General features: G+C 46.1%; 8 non-coding genes and 2 pseudogenes across 8 annotated transcripts; all 10 read left to right on the top strand.

Moving 5' to 3' along the window:
- Positions 1 to 1,089: 1,089 nt before the first annotated feature.
- Positions 1,090 to 1,280, top strand: LOC130314332 (U2 spliceosomal RNA). Its single transcript, XR_008862041.1, has one exon. It is a non-coding gene; the product is annotated as a U2 spliceosomal RNA (small nuclear RNA).
- A 2,087-nt stretch (positions 1,281 to 3,367) lies between these two features.
- On the top strand, positions 3,368 to 3,558 carry LOC130314333 (U2 spliceosomal RNA). Its single transcript, XR_008862042.1, has one exon. It is a non-coding gene; the product is annotated as a U2 spliceosomal RNA (small nuclear RNA).
- Positions 3,559 to 5,642: 2,084 nt separating this feature from the next.
- LOC130314335 (U2 spliceosomal RNA) lies at positions 5,643 to 5,833 on the top strand. Its single transcript, XR_008862044.1, has one exon. It is a non-coding gene; the product is annotated as a U2 spliceosomal RNA (small nuclear RNA).
- A 2,086-nt stretch (positions 5,834 to 7,919) lies between these two features.
- On the top strand, positions 7,920 to 8,110 carry LOC130314337 (U2 spliceosomal RNA). The gene has a single exon (XR_008862045.1). It is a non-coding gene; the product is annotated as a U2 spliceosomal RNA (small nuclear RNA).
- A 2,089-nt stretch (positions 8,111 to 10,199) lies between these two features.
- On the top strand, positions 10,200 to 10,378 carry LOC130314302 (U2 spliceosomal RNA; annotated as a pseudogene).
- Positions 10,379 to 12,462: 2,084 nt separating this feature from the next.
- On the top strand, positions 12,463 to 12,653 carry LOC130314338 (U2 spliceosomal RNA). Its single transcript, XR_008862046.1, has one exon. It is a non-coding gene; the product is annotated as a U2 spliceosomal RNA (small nuclear RNA).
- Positions 12,654 to 14,739: 2,086 nt separating this feature from the next.
- LOC130314339 (U2 spliceosomal RNA) lies at positions 14,740 to 14,930 on the top strand. Its single transcript, XR_008862047.1, has one exon. It is a non-coding gene; the product is annotated as a U2 spliceosomal RNA (small nuclear RNA).
- Positions 14,931 to 17,018: 2,088 nt separating this feature from the next.
- LOC130314340 (U2 spliceosomal RNA) lies at positions 17,019 to 17,209 on the top strand. The gene has a single exon (XR_008862048.1). It is a non-coding gene; the product is annotated as a U2 spliceosomal RNA (small nuclear RNA).
- Positions 17,210 to 19,293: 2,084 nt separating this feature from the next.
- Positions 19,294 to 19,453, top strand: LOC130314318 (U2 spliceosomal RNA; annotated as a pseudogene).
- A 694-nt stretch (positions 19,454 to 20,147) lies between these two features.
- On the top strand, positions 20,148 to 20,333 carry LOC130314312 (U2 spliceosomal RNA). Its single transcript, XR_008862035.1, has one exon. It is a non-coding gene; the product is annotated as a U2 spliceosomal RNA (small nuclear RNA).
- The last annotated feature ends 1,737 nt before the right edge of the window (positions 20,334 to 22,070 follow it).

Raw genomic sequence — 22,070 nt, forward strand, 5'->3', positions numbered from 1 at the left:
TGCTGCACTGATGGGGTATGCATTAGACGAAAAAAAAGAAGAAAAAGAAGAATAATACGCCCAGAAAAGAGGCGAAAAGGAGAAAAACGTAAAAAAACGTGAAAAAAAGTAAGAGGAAGAGAAGGGAAAAAAAGGTGGAAATGGGTTTAAAAGTGATTTCGGCGGAGAAATATATATATATATATATATATATATATATATATATATATATATATACGCGCACACACACACATATATATAAACGTATTCTCCGTTGAGATATTGCAGCCGCTGCTGTGTCCAGGCCCAGGAGCCTTAGCACTGTGCTGTGATGTCACTCAATACCACTGACATCACTAGGTGTAAACAACATCTCTCCTTTGCTGTGTATGTGACTATGGAGCTGTTTGGTGATGTCGTCTATTATGGCCTTCATAGAAGCAACAGGAGATTGTTGCATCCATCTAGAACCCTCAGAACTACAGTGCTATGATGTCACTCACTTCCACAGGCCTTGCAGAGTGTAAACAACAACAACCCAGCTTTGTTGTGTATGTAACCATAGGGATTTGTGATGTCACCTAGAACCTTCACAGCAGCGACAGCTTTATGAGGAGCATCAGCACTGCTCTGCCTGAGCAGAACCATCACCGCCATAGGTTGTCAAATAACCCGGATTTAACCCACACAGGTAAGTCCAATGGGGTGCAGGCATGTCCTCTATGCTTACAGCTTCCCGTGGGTGTTGGTTTGATACCGTTTGGGGACAGCCAAGGAGGCATCTGCAGGCAACAAAGGTAGGTGTGTGCTTGTGTGTGTGTTTCCTATGCAGATCCTAAGCCCAGTGTCACATGCAAGTAGGAGGAGTAAGAAGGGTTCCTGGCAAATCCGGGTTATGGATTGCATTTAAAAAGGCCCCGTGGGAGTGCAATGGGCCCCTGTCTTGCTGCTTAGCAATAATGGTATGGGTTTAGGTTCTGCTGTGTGTACTGGTGGTTGACTGCCCCCCAGCCCAGAGTGTGCATGGAAAATTGTCTGGCAGCCTCCCTGACAGCAAGCAGTGATAGTGCCCATGAAGGGGACCTTGTTGGGCCCGCCCCTTTCACGGTTATCGCTTCTCGGCCTTTTGGCTAAGATCAAGTGTAGTATCTGTTCTTATCAGTTTAATATCTGATACGTCCCCTATCTGGGGACCATATATTAAATGGATTTTTGAGAACGGGGGCCGATTTCGAAGCTTGCTTCCGTCGCCCTATGCATTGACCCGATATGGCAGTATCTTCGGGTACAGTGCACCACCCCCTTACAGGGTTAAAAAGAAAGATTCCTACTTTCATTGCTACCTGCTTGCTGGCTAGCCAGCTAGCCAGCCCTGTGGGCCTTGCTGCTGCTGCTGCAGCCAAAAAACAAAAGGTGGTGCTGCTGCTGCTTCTGCTGCTTCTGCTTCTGCTTGTGTCTGGCCGCTGTTGGAGCGTCCAGGCACAGGACTTCTGCTGCTGCTGACTAAATGGCCTCCTTAATTGGATCATTTGAGTAGCCAGCACACCTGTGCAGGTAGGGCATGACATGATAGGCAGCTGCCTTGATAGCGGGTGGGTGCTGAATGTTCCTAATTGACAAAATAAGATTAATGCTTATGAAGAAATATAAAATCTCATCCCTTCCCCAATATCGCGCCACACCCCTACCCCTTAATTCCCTGGTTGAACTTGATGGACATATGTCTTTTTTCGACCGTACTAACTATGTAACTATGTAACATAACATGGGGGGGGGTCTCCTGGCTGTTCACACAGGTGTGTCATTGCTGTACATTGACCATGCATTGCTTCTGTGGTATTGCAAAGGCAAAGACAAATGCTTCCAGCCATCCATTGCACTAATGGATTGGTCATCAGCTGGCTGTCTATGTCCCGCATCAATATAGACCAAAGTACAGAGGGTTAGGCTATGCTATTGTGCACCTACCTGATGCATCAGAAGGTGCGAGGCCCTTGCTAAATTCTGTGCACAGACTTTGAGATCTATACTTTAGACTGTATCTAAACCTGCTCCAACATGGACTGACATTCTGGCCTACTTTCAGCCGATGCGACTTGTCTGTCGCTGAACAGTCGCTTTTTATGTATTCAGCACCTATGTATAATGTTGTAAAAATGCTCTAGAAGCTAAAGTCGCAGAAATGTCACACATATTTGGCCTGCAACTTTCTGTGCGACAAATTCAGACAGGAAAAATCAGTATAAATCCTTAGAAAATTATCCCCCAGTGTCTCCATCTGCTGGCGGTATTGAATAAGCATTGCTGCACTGATGGGGTATGCATTAGACGAAAAAAAAGAAGAAAAAGAAGAATAATACGCCCAGAAAAGAGGCGAAAAGGAGAAAAACGTAAAAAAACGTGAAAAAAAAGTAAGAGGAAGAGAAGGGAAAAAAAGGTGGAAATGGGTTTAAAAGTGATTTCGGCGGAGAAATATATATATATATATATATATATATATATATATATATATATACGCGCACACACACACATATATATAAACGTATTCTCCGTTGAGATATTGCAGCCGCTGCTGTGTCCAGGCCCAGGAGCCTTAGCACTGTGCTGTGATGTCACTCAATACCACTGACATCACTAGGTGTAAACAACATCTCTCCTTTGCTGTGTATGTGACTATGGAGCTGTTTGGTGATGTCGTCTATTATGGCCTTCATAGAAGCAACAGGAGATTGTTGCATCCATCTAGAACCCTCAGAACTACAGTGCTATGATGTCACTCACTTCCACAGGCCTTGCAGAGTGTAAACAACAACAACCCAGCTTTGTTGTGTATGTAACCATAGGGATTTGTGATGTCACCTAGAACCTTCACAGCAGCGACAGCTTTATGAGGAGCATCAGCACTGCTCTGCCTGAGCAGAACCATCACCGCCATAGGTTGTCAAATAACCCGGATTTAACCCACACAGGTAAGTCCAATGGGGTGCAGGCATGTCCTCTATGCTTACAGCTTCCCGTGGGTGTTGGTTTGATACCGTTTGGGGACAGCCAAGGAGGCATCTGCAGGCAACAAAGGTAGGTGTGTGCTTGTGTGTGTGTTTCCTATGCAGATCCTAAGCCCAGTGTCACATGCAAGTAGGAGGAGTAAGAAGGGTTCCTGGCAAATCCGGGTTATGGATTGCATTTAAAAAGGCCCCGTGGGAGTGCAATGGGCCCCTGTCTTGCTGCTTAGCAATAATGGTATGGGTTTAGGTTCTGCTGTGTGTACTGGTGGTTGACTGCCCCCCAGCCCAGAGTGTGCATGGAAAATTGTCTGGCAGCCTCCCTGACAGCAAGCAGTGATAGTGCCCATGAAGGGGACCTTGTTGGGCCCGCCCCTTTCACGGTTATCGCTTCTCGGCCTTTTGGCTAAGATCAAGTGTAGTATCTGTTCTTATCAGTTTAATATCTGATACGTCCCCTATCTGGGGACCATATATTAAATGGATTTTTGAGAACGGGGGCCGATTTCGAAGCTTGCTTCCGTCGCCCTATGCATTGACCCGATATGGCAGTATCTTCGGGTACAGTGCACCACCCCCTTACAGGGTTAAAAAGAAAGATTCCTACTTTCATTGCTACCTGCTTGCTGGCTAGCCAGCTAGCCAGCCCTGTGGGCCTTGCTGCTGCTGCTGCAGCCAAAAAACAAAAGGTGGTGCTTCTGCTGCTTCTGCTGCTTCTGCTTCTGCTTGTGTCTGGCCGCTGTTGGAGCGTCCAGGCACAGGACTTCTGCTGCTGCTGACTAAATGGCCTCCTTAATTGGATCATTTGAGTAGCCAGCACACCTGTGCAGGTAGGGCATGACATGATAGGCAGCTGCCTTGATAGCGGGTGGGTGCTGAATGTTCCTAATTGACAAAATAAGATTAATGCTTATGAAGAAATATAAAATCTCATCCCTTCCCCAATATCGCGCCACACCCCTACCCCTTAATTCCCTGGTTGAACTTGATGGACATATGTCTTTTTTCGACCGTACTAACTATGTAACTATGTAACATAACATGGGGGGGGTCTCCTGGCTGTTCACACAGGTGTGTCATTGCTGTACATTGACCATGCATTGCTTCTGTGGTATTGCAAAGGCAAAGACAAATGCTTCCAGCCATCCATTGCACTAATGGATTGGTCATCAGCTGGCTGTCTATGTCCCGCATCAATATAGACCAAAGTACAGAGGGTTAGGCTATGCTATTGTGCACCTACCTGATGCATCAGAAGGTGCGAGGCCCTTGCTAAATTCTGTGCACAGACTTTGAGATCTATACTTTAGACTGTATCTAAACCTGCTCCAACATGGACTGACATTCTGGCCTACTTTCAGCCGATGCGACTTGTCTGTCGCTGAACAGTCGCTTTTTATGTATTCAGCACCTATGTATAATGTTGTAAAAATGCTCTAGAAGCTAAAGTCGCAGAAATGTCACACATATTTGGCCTGCAACTTTCTGTGCGACAAATTCAGACAGGAAAAATCAGTATAAATCCTTAGAAAATTATCCCCCAGTGTCTCCATCTGCTGGCGGTATTGAATAAGCATTGCTGCACTGATGGGGTATGCATTAGACGAAAAAAAAGAAGAAAAAGAAGAATAATACGCCCAGAAAAGAGGCGAAAAGGAGAAAAACGTAAAAAAACGTGAAAAAAAAGTAAGAGGAAGAGAAGGGAAAAAAAGGTGGAAATGGGTTTAAAAGTGATTTCGGCGGAGAAATATATATATATATATATATATATATATATATATATATATACGCGCACACACACACATATATATAAACGTATTCTCCGTTGAGATATTGCAGCCGCTGCTGTGTCCAGGCCCAGGAGCCTTAGCACTGTGCTGTGATGTCACTCAATACCACTGACATCACTAGGTGTAAACAACATCTCTCCTTTGCTGTGTATGTGACTATGGAGCTGTTTGGTGATGTCGTCTATTATGGCCTTCATAGAAGCAACAGGAGATTGTTGCATCCATCTAGAACCCTCAGAACTACAGTGCTATGATGTCACTCACTTCCACAGGCCTTGCAGAGTGTAAACAACAACAACCCAGCTTTGTTGTGTATGTAACCATAGGGATTTGTGATGTCACCTAGAACCTTCACAGCAGCGACAGCTTTATGAGGAGCATCAGCACTGCTCTGCCTGAGCAGAACCATCACCGCCATAGGTTGTCAAATAACCCGGATTTAACCCACACAGGTAAGTCCAATGGGGTGCAGGCATGTCCTCTATGCTTACAGCTTCCCGTGGGTGTTGGTTTGATACCGTTTGGGGACAGCCAAGGAGGCATCTGCAGGCAACAAAGGTAGGTGTGTGCTTGTGTGTGTGTTTCCTATGCAGATCCTAAGCCCAGTGTCACATGCAAGTAGGAGGAGTAAGAAGGGTTCCTGGCAAATCCGGGTTATGGATTGCATTTAAAAAGGCCCCGTGGGAGTGCAATGGGCCCCTGTCTTGCTGCTTAGCAATAATGGTATGGGTTTAGGTTCTGCTGTGTGTACTGGTGGTTGACTGCCCCCCAGCCCAGAGTGTGCATGGAAAATTGTCTGGCAGCCTCCCTGACAGCAAGCAGTGATAGTGCCCATGAAGGGGACCTTGTTGGGCCCGCCCCTTTCACGGTTATCGCTTCTCGGCCTTTTGGCTAAGATCAAGTGTAGTATCTGTTCTTATCAGTTTAATATCTGATACGTCCCCTATCTGGGGACCATATATTAAATGGATTTTTGAGAACGGGGGCCGATTTCGAAGCTTGCTTCCGTCGCCCTATGCATTGACCCGATATGGCAGTATCTTCGGGTACAGTGCACCACCCCCTTACAGGGTTAAAAAGAAAGATTCCTACTTTCATTGCTACCTGCTTGCTGGCTAGCCAGCTAGCCAGCCCTGTGGGCCTTGCTGCTGCTGCTGCAGCCAAAAAACAAAAGGTGGTGCTGCTGCTGCTTCTGCTGCTTCTGCTTCTGCTTGTGTCTGGCCGCTGTTGGAGCGTCCAGGCACAGGACTTCTGCTGCTGCTGACTAAATGGCCTCCTTAATTGGATCATTTGAGTAGCCAGCACACCTGTGCAGGTAGGGCATGACATGATAGGCAGCTGCCTTGATAGCGGGTGGGTGCTGAATGTTCCTAATTGACAAAATAAGATTAATGCTTATGAAGAAATATAAAATCTCATCCCTTCCCCAATATCGCGCCACACCCCTACCCCTTAATTCCCTGGTTGAACTTGATGGACATATGTCTTTTTTCGACCGTACTAACTATGTAACTATGTAACATAACATGGGGGGGGTCTCCTGGCTGTTCACACAGGTGTGTCATTGCTGTACATTGACCATGCATTGCTTCTGTGGTATTGCAAAGGCAAAGACAAATGCTTCCAGCCATCCATTGCACTAATGGATTGGTCATCAGCTGGCTGTCTATGTCCCGCATCAATATAGACCAAAGTACAGAGGGTTAGGCTATGCTATTGTGCACCTACCTGATGCATCAGAAGGTGCGAGGCCCTTGCTAAATTCTGTGCACAGACTTTGAGATCTATACTTTAGACTGTATCTAAACCTGCTCCAACATGGACTGACATTCTGGCCTACTTTCAGCCGATGCGACTTGTCTGTCGCTGAACAGTCGCTTTTTATGTATTCAGCACCTATGTATAATGTTGTAAAAATGCTCTAGAAGCTAAAGTCGCAGAAATGTCACACATATTTGGCCTGCAACTTTCTGTGCGACAAATTCAGACAGGAAAAATCAGTATAAATCCTTAGAAAATTATCCCCCAGTGTCTCCATCTGCTGGCGGTATTGAATAAGCATTGCTGCACTGATGGGGTATGCATTAGACGAAAAAAAAGAAGAAAAAGAAGAATAATACGCCCAGAAAAGAGGCGAAAAGGAGAAAAACGTAAAAAAACGTGAAAAAAAAGTAAGAGGAAGAGAAGGGAAAAAAAGGTGGAAATGGGTTTAAAAGTGATTTCGGCGGAGAAATATATATATATATATATATATATATATATATATATATATATACGCGCACACACACACATATATATAAACGTATTCTCCGTTGAGATATTGCAGCCGCTGCTGTGTCCAGGCCCAGGAGCCTTAGCACTGTGCTGTGATGTCACTCAATACCACTGACATCACTAGGTGTAAACAACATCTCTCCTTTGCTGTGTATGTGACTATGGAGCTGTTTGGTGATGTCGTCTATTATGGCCTTCATAGAAGCAACAGGAGATTGTTGCATCCATCTAGAACCCTCAGAACTACAGTGCTATGATGTCACTCACTTCCACAGGCCTTGCAGAGTGTAAACAACAACAACCCAGCTTTGTTGTGTATGTAACCATAGGGATTTGTGATGTCACCTAGAACCTTCACAGCAGCGACAGCTTTATGAGGAGCATCAGCACTGCTCTGCCTGAGCAGAACCATCACCGCCATAGGTTGTCAAATAACCCGGATTTAACCCACACAGGTAAGTCCAATGGGGTGCAGGCATGTCCTCTATGCTTACAGCTTCCCGTGGGTGTTGGTTTGATACCGTTTGGGGACAGCCAAGGAGGCATCTGCAGGCAACAAAGGTAGGTGTGTGCTTGTGTGTGTGTTTCCTATGCAGATCCTAAGCCCAGTGTCACATGCAAGTAGGAGGAGTAAGAAGGGTTCCTGGCAAATCCGGGTTATGGATTGCATTTAAAAAGGCCCCGTGGGAGTGCAATGGGCCCCTGTCTTGCTGCTTAGCAATAATGGTATGGGTTTAGGTTCTGCTGTGTGTACTGGTGGTTGACTGCCCCCCAGCCCAGAGTGTGCATGGAAAATTGTCTGGCAGCCTCCCTGACAGCAAGCAGTGATAGTGCCCATGAAGGGGACCTTGTTGGGCCCGCCCCTTTCACGGTTATCGCTTCTCGGCCTTTTGGCTAAGATCAAGTGTAGTATCTGTTCTTATCAGTTTAATATCTGATACGTCCCCTATCTGGGGACCATATATTAAATGGATTTTTGAGAACGGGGGCCGATTTCGAAGCTTGCTTCCGTCGCCCTATGCATTGACCCGATATGGCAGTATCTTCGGGTACAGTGCACCACCCCCTTACAGGGTTAAAAAGAAAGATTCCTACTTTCATTGCTACCTGCTTGCTGGCTAGCCAGCTAGCCAGCCCTGTGGGCCTTGCTGCTGCTGCTGCAGCCAAAAAACAAAAGGTGGTGCTGCTGCTGCTTCTGCTGCTTCTGCTTCTGCTTGTGTCTGGCCGCTGTTGGAGCGTCCAGGCACAGGACTTCTGCTGCTGCTGACTAAATGGCCTCCTTAATTGGATCATTTGAGTAGCCAGCACACCTGTGCAGGTAGGGCATGACATGATAGGCAGCTGCCTTGATAGCGGGTGGGTGCTGAATGTTCCTAATTGACAAAATAAGATTAATGCTTATGAAGAAATATAAAATCTCATCCCTTCCCCAATATCGCGCCACACCCCTACCCCTTAATTCCCTGGTTGAACTTGATGGACATATGTCTTTTTTCGACCGTACTAACTATGTAACTATGTAACATAACATGGGGGGGGTCTCCTGGCTGTTCACACAGGTGTGTCATTGCTGTACATTGACCATGCATTGCTTCTGTGGTATTGCAAAGGCAAAGACAAATGCTTCCAGCCATCCATTGCACTAATGGATTGGTCATCAGCTGGCTGTCTATGTCCCGCATCAATATAGACCAAAGTACAGAGGGTTAGGCTATGCTATTGTGCACCTACCTGATGCATCAGAAGGTGCGAGGCCCTTGCTAAATTCTGTGCACAGACTTTGAGATCTATACTTTAGACTGTATCTAAACCTGCTCCAACATGGACTGACATTCTGGCCTACTTTCAGCCGATGCGACTTGTCTGTCGCTGAACAGTCGCTTTTTATGTATTCAGCACCTATGTATAATGTTGTAAAAATGCTCTAGAAGCTAAAGTCGCAGAAATGTCACACATATTTGGCCTGCAACTTTCTGTGCGACAAATTCAGACAGGAAAAATCAGTATAAATCCTTAGAAAATTATCCCCCAGTGTCTCCATCTGCTGGCGGTATTGAATAAGCATTGCTGCACTGATGGGGTATGCATTAGACGAAAAAAAAGAAGAAAAAGAAGAATAATACGCCCAGAAAAGAGGCGAAAAGGAGAAAAACGTAAAAAAACGTGAAAAAAAAGTAAGAGGAAGAGAAGGGAAAAAAAGGTGGAAATGGGTTTAAAAGTGATTTCGGCGGAGAATATATATATATATATATATATATATATATATATATATATATATATACGCGCACACACACACATATATATAAACGTATTCTCCGTTGAGATATTGCAGCCGCTGCTGTGTCCAGGCCCAGGAGCCTTAGCACTGTGCTGTGATGTCACTCAATACCACTGACATCACTAGGTGTAAACAACATCTCTCCTTTGCTGTGTATGTGACTATGGAGCTGTTTGGTGATGTCGTCTATTATGGCCTTCATAGAAGCAACAGGAGATTGTTGCATCCATCTAGAACCCTCAGAACTACAGTGCTATGATGTCACTCACTTCCACAGGCCTTGCAGAGTGTAAACAACAACAACCCAGCTTTGTTGTGTATGTAACCATAGGGATTTGTGATGTCACCTAGAACCTTCACAGCAGCGACAGCTTTATGAGGAGCATCAGCACTGCTCTGCCTGAGCAGAACCATCACCGCCATAGGTTGTCAAATAACCCGGATTTAACCCACACAGGTAAGTCCAATGGGGTGCAGGCATGTCCTCTATGCTTACAGCTTCCCGTGGGTGTTGGTTTGATACCGTTTGGGGACAGCCAAGGAGGCATCTGCAGGCAACAAAGGTAGGTGTGTGCTTGTGTGTGTGTTTCCTATGCAGATCCTAAGCCCAGTGTCACATGCAAGTAGGAGGAGTAAGAAGGGTTCCTGGCAAATCCGGGTTATGGATTGCATTTAAAAAGGCCCCGTGGGAGTGCAATGGGCCCCTGTCTTGCTGCTTAGCAATAATGGTATGGGTTTAGGTTCTGCTGTGTGTACTGGTGGTTGACTGCCCCCCAGCCCAGAGTGTGCATGGAAAATTGTCTGGCAGCCTCCCTGACAGCAAGCAGTGATAGTGCCCATGAAGGGGACCTTGTTGGGCCCGCCCCTTTCACGGTTATCGCTTCTCGGCCTTTTGGCTAAGATCAAGTGTAGTATCTGTTCTTATCAGTTTAATATCTGATACGTCCCCTTATATTAAATGGATTTTTGAGAACGGGGGCCGATTTCGAAGCTTGCTTCCGTCGCCCTATGCATTGACCCGATATGGCAGTATCTTCGGGTACAGTGCACCACCCCCTTACAGGGTTAAAAAGAAAGATTCCTACTTTCATTGCTACCTGCTTGCTGGCTAGCCAGCTAGCCAGCCCTGTGGGCCTTGCTGCTGCTGCTGCAGCCAAAAAACAAAAGGTGGTGCTTCTGCTGCTTCTGCTGCTTCTGCTTCTGCTTGTGTCTGGCCGCTGTTGGAGCGTCCAGGCACAGGACTTCTGCTGCTGCTGACTAAATGGCCTCCTTAATTGGATCATTTGAGTAGCCAGCACACCTGTGCAGGTAGGGCATGACATGATAGGCAGCTGCCTTGATAGCGGGTGGGTGCTGAATGTTCCTAATTGACAAAATAAGATTAATGCTTATGAAGAAATATAAAATCTCATCCCTTCCCCAATATCGCGCCACACCCCTACCCCTTAATTCCCTGGTTGAACTTGATGGACATATGTCTTTTTTCGACCGTACTAACTATGTAACTATGTAACATAACATGGGGGGGGTCTCCTGGCTGTTCACACAGGTGTGTCATTGCTGTACATTGACCATGCATTGCTTCTGTGGTATTGCAAAGGCAAAGACAAATGCTTCCAGCCATCCATTGCACTAATGGATTGGTCATCAGCTGGCTGTCTATGTCCCGCATCAATATAGACCAAAGTACAGAGGGTTAGGCTATGCTATTGTGCACCTACCTGATGCATCAGAAGGTGCGAGGCCCTTGCTAAATTCTGTGCACAGACTTTGAGATCTATACTTTAGACTGTATCTAAACCTGCTCCAACATGGACTGACATTCTGGCCTACTTTCAGCCGATGCGACTTGTCTGTCGCTGAACAGTCGCTTTTTATGTATTCAGCACCTATGTATAATGTTGTAAAAATGCTCTAGAAGCTAAAGTCGCAGAAATGTCACACATATTTGGCCTGCAACTTTCTGTGCGACAAATTCAGACAGGAAAAATCAGTATAAATCCTTAGAAAATTATCCCCCAGTGTCTCCATCTGCTGGCGGTATTGAATAAGCATTGCTGCACTGATGGGGTATGCATTAGACGAAAAAAAAGAAGAAAAAGAAGAATAATACGCCCAGAAAAGAGGCGAAAAGGAGAAAAACGTAAAAAAACGTGAAAAAAAAGTAAGAGGAAGAGAAGGGAAAAAAAGGTGGAAATGGGTTTAAAAGTGATTTCGGCGGAGAAATATATATATATATATATATATATATATATATATATATATACGCGCACACACACACATATATATAAACGTATTCTCCGTTGAGATATTGCAGCCGCTGCTGTGTCCAGGCCCAGGAGCCTTAGCACTGTGCTGTGATGTCACTCAATACCACTGACATCACTAGGTGTAAACAACATCTCTCCTTTGCTGTGTATGTGACTATGGAGCTGTTTGGTGATGTCGTCTATTATGGCCTTCATAGAAGCAACAGGAGATTGTTGCATCCATCTAGAACCCTCAGAACTACAGTGCTATGATGTCACTCACTTCCACAGGCCTTGCAGAGTGTAAACAACAACAACCCAGCTTTGTTGTGTATGTAACCATAGGGATTTGTGATGTCACCTAGAACCTTCACAGCAGCGACAGCTTTATGAGGAGCATCAGCACTGCTCTGCCTGAGCAGAACCATCACCGCCATAGGTTGTCAAATAACCCGGATTTAACCCACACAGGTAAGTCCAATGGGGTGCAGGCATGTCCTCTATGCTTACAGCTTCCCGTGGGTGTTGGTTTGATACCGTTTGGGGACAGCCAAGGAGGCATCTGCAGGCAACAAAGGTAGGTGTGTGCTTGTGTGTGTGTTTCCTATGCAGATCCTAAGCCCAGTGTCACATGCAAGTAGGAGGAGTAAGAAGGGTTCCTGGCAAATCCGGGTTATGGATTGCATTTAAAAAGGCCCCGTGGGAGTGCAATGGGCCCCTGTCTTGCTGCTTAGCAATAATGGTATGGGTTTAGGTTCTGCTGTGTGTACTGGTGGTTGACTGCCCCCCAGCCCAGAGTGTGCATGGAAAATTGTCTGGCAGCCTCCCTGACAGCAAGCAGTGATAGTGCCCATGAAGGGGACCTTGTTGGGCCCGCCCCTTTCACGGTTATCGCTTCTCGGCCTTTTGGCTAAGATCAAGTGTAGTATCTGTTCTTATCAGTTTAATATCTGATACGTCCCCTATCTGGGGACCATATATTAAATGGATTTTTGAGAACGGGGGCCGATTTCGAAGCTTGCTTCCGTCGCCCTATGCATTGACCCGATATGGCAGTATCTTCGGGTACAGTGCACCACCCCCTTACAGGGTTAAAAAGAAAGATTCCTACTTTCATTGCTACCTGCTTGCTGGCTAGCCAGCTAGCCAGCCCTGTGGGCCTTGCTGCTGCTGCTGCAGCCAAAAAACAAAAGGTGGTGCTGCTGCTGCTTCTGCTGCTTCTGCTTCTGCTTGTGTCTGGCCGCTGTTGGAGCGTCCAGGCACAGGACTTCTGCTGCTGCTGACTAAATGGCCTCCTTAATTGGATCATTTGAGTAGCCAGCACACCTGTGCAGGTAGGGCATGACATGATAGGCAGCTGCCTTGATAGCGGGTGGGTGCTGAATGTTCCTAATTGACAAAATAAGATTAATGCTTATGAAGAAATATAAAATCTCATCCCTTCCCCAATATCGCGCCACACCCCTACCCCTTAATTCCCTGGTTGAACTTGATGGACATATGTCTTTTTTCGACCGTACTAACTATGTAACTATGTAACATAACATGGGGGGGGTCTCCTGGCTGTTCACACAGGTGTGTCATTGCTGTACATTGACCATGCATTGCTTCTGTGGTATTGCAAAGGCAAAGACAAATGCTTCCAGCCATCCATTGCACTAATGGATTGGTCATCAGCTGGCTGTCTATGTCCCGCATCAATATAGACCAAAGTACAGAGGGTTAGGCTATGCTATTGTGCACCTACCTGATGCATCAGAAGGTGCGAGGCCCTTGCTAAATTCTGTGCACAGACTTTGAGATCTATACTTTAGACTGTATCTAAACCTGCTCCAACATGGACTGACATTCTGGCCTACTTTCAGCCGATGCGACTTGTCTGTCGCTGAACAGTCGCTTTTTATGTATTCAGCACCTATGTATAATGTTGTAAAAATGCTCTAGAAGCTAAAGTCGCAGAAATGTCACACATATTTGGCCTGCAACTTTCTGTGCGACAAATTCAGACAGGAAAAATCAGTATAAATCCTTAGAAAATTATCCCCCAGTGTCTCCATCTGCTGGCGGTATTGAATAAGCATTGCTGCACTGATGGGGTATGCATTAGACGAAAAAAAAGAAGAAAAAGAAGAATAATACGCCCAGAAAAGAGGCGAAAAGGAGAAAAACGTAAAAAAACGTGAAAAAAAAGTAAGAGGAAGAGAAGGGAAAAAAAGGTGGAAATGGGTTTAAAAGTGATTTCGGCGGAGAAATATATATATATATATATATATATATATATATATATATATATACGCGCACACACACACATATATATAAACGTATTCTCCGTTGAGATATTGCAGCCGCTGCTGTGTCCAGGCCCAGGAGCCTTAGCACTGTGCTGTGATGTCACTCAATACCACTGACATCACTAGGTGTAAACAACATCTCTCCTTTGCTGTGTATGTGACTATGGAGCTGTTTGGTGATGTCGTCTATTATGGCCTTCATAGAAGCAACAGGAGATTGTTGCATCCATCTAGAACCCTCAGAACTACAGTGCTATGATGTCACTCACTTCCACAGGCCTTGCAGAGTGTAAACAACAACAACCCAGCTTTGTTGTGTATGTAACCATAGGGATTTGTGATGTCACCTAGAACCTTCACAGCAGCGACAGCTTTATGAGGAGCATCAGCACTGCTCTGCCTGAGCAGAACCATCACCGCCATAGGTTGTCAAATAACCCGGATTTAACCCACACAGGTAAGTCCAATGGGGTGCAGGCATGTCCTCTATGCTTACAGCTTCCCGTGGGTGTTGGTTTGATACCGTTTGGGGACAGCCAAGGAGGCATCTGCAGGCAACAAAGGTAGGTGTGTGCTTGTGTGTGTGTTTCCTATGCAGATCCTAAGCCCAGTGTCACATGCAAGTAGGAGGAGTAAGAAGGGTTCCTGGCAAATCCGGGTTATGGATTGCATTTAAAAAGGCCCCGTGGGAGTGCAATGGGCCCCTGTCTTGCTGCTTAGCAATAATGGTATGGGTTTAGGTTCTGCTGTGTGTACTGGTGGTTGACTGCCCCCCAGCCCAGAGTGTGCATGGAAAATTGTCTGGCAGCCTCCCTGACAGCAAGCAGTGATAGTGCCCATGAAGGGGACCTTGTTGGGCCCGCCCCTTTCACGGTTATCGCTTCTCGGCCTTTTGGCTAAGATCAAGTGTAGTATCTGTTCTTATCAGTTTAATATCTGATACGTCCCCTATCTGGGGACCATATATTAAATGGATTTTTGAGAACGGGGGCCGATTTCGAAGCTTGCTTCCGTCGCCCTATGCATTGACCCGATATGGCAGTATCTTCGGGTACAGTGCACCACCCCCTTACAGGGTTAAAAAGAAAGATTCCTACTTTCATTGCTACCTGCTTGCTGGCTAGCCAGCTAGCCAGCCCTGTGGGCCTTGCTGCTGCTGCTGCAGCCAAAAAACAAAAGGTGGTGCTGCTGCTGCTTCTGCTGCTTCTGCTTCTGCTTGTGTCTGGCCGCTGTTGGAGCGTCCAGGCACAGGACTTCTGCTGCTGCTGACTAAATGGCCTCCTTAATTGGATCATTTGAGTAGCCAGCACACCTGTGCAGGTAGGGCATGACATGATAGGCAGCTGCCTTGATAGCGGGTGGGTGCTGAATGTTCCTAATTGACAAAATAAGATTAATGCTTATGAAGAAATATAAAATCTCATCCCTTCCCCAATATCGCGCCACACCCCTACCCCTTAATTCCCTGGTTGAACTTGATGGACATATGTCTTTTTTCGACCGTACTAACTATGTAACTATGTAACATAACATGGGGGGGGTCTCCTGGCTGTTCACACAGGTGTGTCATTGCTGTACATTGACCATGCATTGCTTCTGTGGTATTGCAAAGGCAAAGACAAATGCTTCCAGCCATCCATTGCACTAATGGATTGGTCATCAGCTGGCTGTCTATGTCCCGCATCAATATAGACCAAAGTACAGAGGGTTAGGCTATGCTATTGTGCACCTACCTGATGCATCAGAAGGTGCGAGGCCCTTGCTAAATTCTGTGCACAGACTTTGAGATCTATACTTTAGACTGTATCTAAACCTGCTCCAACATGGACTGACATTCTGGCCTACTTTCAGCCGATGCGACTTGTCTGTCGCTGAACAGTCGCTTTTTATGTATTCAGCACCTATGTATAATGTTGTAAAAATGCTCTAGAAGCTAAAGTCGCAGAAATGTCACACATATTTGGCCTGCAACTTTCTGTGCGACAAATTCAGACAGGAAAAATCAGTATAAATCCTTAGAAAATTATCCCCCAGTGTCTCCATCTGCTGGCGGTATTGAATAAGCATTGCTGCACTGATGGGGTATGCATTAGACGAAAAAAAAGAAGAAAAAGAAGAATAATACGCCCAGAAAAGAGGCGAAAAGGAGAAAAACGTAAAAAAACGTGAAAAAAAAGTAAGAGGAAGAGAAGGGAAAAAAAGGTGGAAATGGGTTTAAAAGTGATTTCGGCGGAGAAATATATATATATATATATATATATATATATATATATATATATATACGCGCACACACACACATATATATAAACGTATTCTCCGTTGAGATATTGCAGCCGCTGCTGTGTCCAGGCCCAGGAGCCTTAGCACTGTGCTGTGATGTCACTCAATACCACTGACATCACTAGGTGTAAACAACATCTCTCCTTTGCTGTGTATGTGACTATGGAGCTGTTTGGTGATGTCGTCTATTATGGCCTTCATAGAAGCAACAGGAGATTGTTGCATCCATCTAGAACCCTCAGAACTACAGTGCTATGATGTCACTCACTTCCACAGGCCTTGCAGAGTGTAAACAACAACAACCCAGCTTTGTTGTGTATGTAACCATAGGGATTTGTGATGTCACCTAGAACCTTCACAGCAGCGACAGCTTTATGAGGAGCATCAGCACTGCTCTGCCTGAGCAGAACCATCACCGCCATAGGTTGTCAAATAACCCGGATTTAACCCACACAGGTAAGTCCAATGGGGTGCAGGCATGTCCTCTATGCTTACAGCTTCCCGTGGGTGTTGGTTTGATACCGTTTGGGGACAGCCAAGGAGGCATCTGCAGGCAACAAAGGTAGGTGTGTGCTTGTGTGTGTGTTTCCTATGCAGATCCTAAGCCCAGTGTCACATGCAAGTAGGAGGAGTAAGAAGGGTTCCTGGCAAATCCGGGTTATGGATTGCATTTAAAAAGGCCCCGTGGGAGTGCAATGGGCCCCTGTCTTGCTGCTTAGCAATAATGGTATGGGTTTAGGTTCTGCTGTGTGTACTGGTGGTTGACTGCCCCCCAGCCCAGAGTGTGCATGGAAAATTGTCTGGCAGCCTCCCTGACAGCAAGCAGTGATAGTGCCCATGAAGGGGACCTTGTTGGGCCCGCCCCTTTCACGGTTATCGCTTCTCGGCCTTTTGGCTAAGATCAAGTGTAGTATCTGTTCTTATCAGTTTAATATCTGATACGTCCCCTATCTGGGGACCATATATTAAATGGATTTTTGAGAACGGGGGCCGATTTCGAAGCTTGCTTCCGTCGCCCTATGCATTGACCCGATATGGCAGTATCTTCGGGTACAGTGCACCACCCCCTTACAGGGTTAAAAAGAAAGATTCCTACTTTCATTGCTACCTGCTTGCTGGCTAGCCAGCTAGCCAGCCCTGTGGGCCTTGCTGCTGCTGCTGCAGCCAAAAAACAAAAGGTGGTGCTTCTGCTGCTTCTGCTGCTTCTGCTTCTGCTTGTGTCTGGCCGCTGTTGGAGCGTCCAGGCACAGGACTTCTGCTGCTGCTGACTAAATGGCCTCCTTAATTGGATCATTTGAGTAGCCAGCACACCTGTGCAGGTAGGGCATGACATGATAGGCAGCTGCCTTGATAGCGGGTGGGTGCTGAATGTTCCTAATTGACAAAATAAGATTAATGCTTATGAAGAAATATAAAATCTCATCCCTTCCCCAATATCGCGCCACACCCCTACCCCTTAATTCCCTGGTTGAACTTGATGGACATATGTCTTTTTTCGACCGTACTAACTATGTAACTATGTAACATAACATGGGGGGGGTCTCCTGGCTGTTCACACAGGTGTGTCATTGCTGTACATTGACCATGCATTGCTTCTGTGGTATTGCAAAGGCAAAGACAAATGCTTCCAGCCATCCATTGCACTAATGGATTGGTCATCAGCTGGCTGTCTATGTCCCGCATCAATATAGACCAAAGTACAGAGGGTTAGGCTATGCTATTGTGCACCTACCTGATGCATCAGAAGGTGCGAGGCCCTTGCTAAATTCTGTGCACAGACTTTGAGATCTATACTTTAGACTGTATCTAAACCTGCTCCAACATGGACTGACATTCTGGCCTACTTTCAGCCGATGCGACTTGTCTGTCGCTGAACAGTCGCTTTTTATGTATTCAGCACCTATGTATAATGTTGTAAAAATGCTCTAGAAGCTAAAGTCGCAGAAATGTCACACATATTTGGCCTGCAACTTTCTGTGCGACAAATTCAGACAGGAAAAATCAGTATAAATCCTTAGAAAATTATCCCCCAGTGTCTCCATCTGCTGGCGGTATTGAATAAGCATTGCTGCACTGATGGGGTATGCATTAGACGAAAAAAAAGAAGAAAAAGAAGAATAATACGCCCAGAAAAGAGGCGAAAAGGAGAAAAACGTAAAAAAACGTGAAAAAAAAGTAAGAGGAAGAGAAGGGAAAAAAAGGTGGAAATGGGTTTAAAAGTGATTTCGGCGGAGAAATATATATATATATATATATATATATATATATATATATATACGCGCACACACACACATATATATAAACGTATTCTCCGTTGAGATATTGCAGCCGCTGCTGTGTCCAGGCCCAGGAGCCTTAGCACTGTGCTGTGATGTCACTCAATACCACTGACATCACTAGGTGTAAACAACATCTCTCCTTTGCTGTGTATGTGACTATGGAGCTGTTTGGTGATGTCGTCTATTATGGCCTTCATAGAAGCAACAGGAGATTGTTGCATCCATCTAGAACCCTCAGAACTACAGTGCTATGATGTCACTCACTTCCACAGGCCTTGCAGAGTGTAAACAACAACAACCCAGCTTTGTTGTGTATGTAACCATAGGGATTTGTGATGTCACCTAGAACCTTCACAGCAGCGACAGCTTTATGAGGAGCATCAGCACTGCTCTGCCTGAGCAGAACCATCACCGCCATAGGTTGTCAAATAACCCGGATTTAACCCACACAGGTAAGTCCAATGGGGTGCAGGCATGTCCTCTATGCTTACAGCTTCCCGTGGGTGTTGGTTTGATACCGTTTGGGGACAGCCAAGGAGGCATCTGCAGGCAACAAAGGTAGGTGTGTGCTTGTGTGTGTGTTTCCTATGCAGATCCTAAGCCCAGTGTCACATGCAAGTAGGAGGAGTAAGAAGGGTTCCTGGCAAATCCGGGTTATGGATTGCATTTAAAAAGGCCCCGTGGGAGTGCAATGGGCCCCTGTCTTGCTGCTTAGCAATAATGGTATGGGTTTAGGTTCTGCTGTGTGTACTGGTGGTTGACTGCCCCCCAGCCCAGAGTGTGCATGGAAAATTGTCTGGCAGCCTCCCTGACAGCAAGCAGTGATAGTGCCCATGAAGGGGACCTTGTTGGGCCCGCCCCTTTCACGGTTATCGCTTCTCGGCCTTTTGGCTAAGATCAAGTGTAGTATCTGTTCTTATCAGTTTTCATGCTGGTGGGGATGGGTGCTGCATGGAGGATGCAGGTGTACCAGGGCTTTCCGGGGCTGGTTCTGAGGAATCAGCTCGACGGCTGCCCCGATGTGACCTGTTCCCTCCGGGTCTCGCCATGAGGCTGAGAGGGTCTAGAGCCGAGGTACTTTTGTGCCTCGGGGAGTGGTGACCCCGAGGTGCCGAAACTCACTGGGAGAATAGGCTCACTGAGTTGAAGCACGGGCACCATAATCTCTTCACCTTGTGGCACTCACCTCTTGATTCCCGGCCTTCTGGCTAGGATCAGAGAAATTTTTATAGATCCGGCCGGATGTCCGGGCAGTATATCTGCACACATTCACTTATTTATTTCTTTTTTGTCTCACTGTGTCACTTTTTGCGTGTTGTGTGTTCACAGGATTTGTCAGGATGCGGTAGCCCTTCTGGGTGTCCCTCCTGGCGGTCTAGGGGAGGTGTGTGTGGCCATTAGGTTCCGCACCTCCCTGCAAACACCCCGGGTACTCCTGCTTTGGCAGGGTACCTACCGTAATCGGCTCTGCGGGCAGATACCTTGGCCAACGCCAAGGGGGATGCCGGGAGCATTTGTGGTCCCCTAGTAGCTTCGGCGAAAAGGGACATCGAACCTGGAACCTCGCAGGTACCTTTTGGTCCGGAGGTGAAGGGTAAGGTTTGTTGGGGGGCCTCTCTCCTATCGGAGAAGGGCTTGCGATAGACCGCATCCTTTGTGCACGTTTTTTTTAGTGTAACACGTTTGCACTTTTTCTTGCACTTTGGGTGAATCGAAAGCACGTTCCTCGGCTTTAGATAAAAAAAAAAAAAAAAAAAATCTGTTCTTATCAGTTTAATATCTGATACGTCCCCTATCTGGGGACCATATATTAAATGGATTTTTGAGAACGGGGGCCGATTTCGAAGCTTGCTTCCGTCGCCCTATGCATTGACCCGATATGGCAGTATCTTCGGGTACAGTGCACCACCCCCTTACAGGGTTAAAAAGAAAGATTCCTACTTTCATTGCTACCTGCTTGCTGGCTAGCCAGCTAGCCAGCCCTGTGGGCCTTGCTGCTGCTGCTGCAGCCAAAAAACAAAAGGTGGTGCTGCTGCTGCTTCTGCTGCTTCTGCTTCTGCTTGTGTCTGGCCGCTGTTGGAGCGTCCAGGCACAGGACTTCTGCTGCTGCTGACTAAATGGCCTCCTTAATTGGATCATTTGAGTAGCCAGCACACCTGTGCAGGTAGGGCATGACATGATAGGCAGCTGCCTTGATAGCGGGTGGGTGCTGAATGTTCCTAATTGACAAAATAAGATTAATGCTTATGAAGAAATATAAAATCTCATCCCTTCCCCAATATCGCGCCACACCCCTACCCCTTAATTCCCTGGTTGAACTTGATGGACATATGTCTTTTTTCGACCGTACTAACTATGTAACTATGTAACATAACATGGGGGGGGGTCTCCTGGCTGTTCACACAGGTGTGTCATTGCTGTACATTGACCATGCATTGCTTCTGTGGTATTGCAAAGGCAAAGACAAATGCTTCCAGCCATCCATTGCACTAATGGATTGGTCATCAGCTGGCTGTCTATGTCCCGCATCAATATAGACCAAAGTACAGAGGGTTAGGCTATGCTATTGTGCACCTACCTGATGCATCAGAAGGTGCGAGGCCCTTGCTAAATTCTGTGCACAGACTTTGAGATCTATACTTTAGACTGTATCTAAACCTGCTCCAACATGGACTGACATTCTGGCCTACTTTCAGCCGATGCGACTTGTCTGTCGCTGAACAGTCGCTTTTTATGTATTCAGCACCTATGTATAATGTTGTAAAAATGCTCTAGAAGCTAAAGTCGCAGAAATGTCACACATATTTGGCCTGCAACTTTCTGTGCGACAAATTCAGACAGGAAAAATCAGTATAAATCCTTAGAAAATTATCCCCCAGTGTCTCCATCTGCTGGCGGTATTGAATAAGCATTGCTGCACTGATGGGGTATGCATTAGACGAAAAAAAAGAAGAAAAAGAAGAATAATACGCCCAGAAAAGAGGCGAAAAGGAGAAAAACGTAAAAAAACGTGAAAAAAAAGTAAGAGGAAGAGAAGGGAAAAAAAGGTGGAAATGGGTTTAAAAGTGATTTCGGCGGAGAAATATATATATATATATATATATATATATATATATATATATACGCGCACACACACACATATATATAAACGTATTCTCCGTTGAGATATTGCAGCCGCTGCTGTGTCCAGGCCCAGGAGCCTTAGCACTGTGCTGTGATGTCACTCAATACCACTGACATCACTAGGTGTAAACAACATCTCTCCTTTGCTGTGTATGTGACTATGGAGCTGTTTGGTGATGTCGTCTATTATGGCCTTCATAGAAGCAACAGGAGATTGTTGCATCCATCTAGAACCCTCAGAACTACAGTGCTATGATGTCACTCACTTCCACAGGCCTTGCAGAGTGTAAACAACAACAACCCAGCTTTGTTGTGTATGTAACCATAGGGATTTGTGATGTCACCTAGAACCTTCACAGCAGCGACAGCTTTATGAGGAGCATCAGCACTGCTCTGCCTGAGCAGAACCATCACCGCCATAGGTTGTCAAATAACCCGGATTTAACCCACACAGGTAAGTCCAATGGGGTGCAGGCATGTCCTCTATGCTTACAGCTTCCCGTGGGTGTTGGTTTGATACCGTTT

The sequence above is a fragment of the Hyla sarda genome, unplaced genomic scaffold, assembly GCF_029499605.1.
Source record: "Hyla sarda isolate aHylSar1 unplaced genomic scaffold, aHylSar1.hap1 scaffold_181, whole genome shotgun sequence".
In the NCBI taxonomy this organism is placed as follows: Eukaryota; Metazoa; Chordata; class Amphibia; order Anura; family Hylidae; genus Hyla; species Hyla sarda.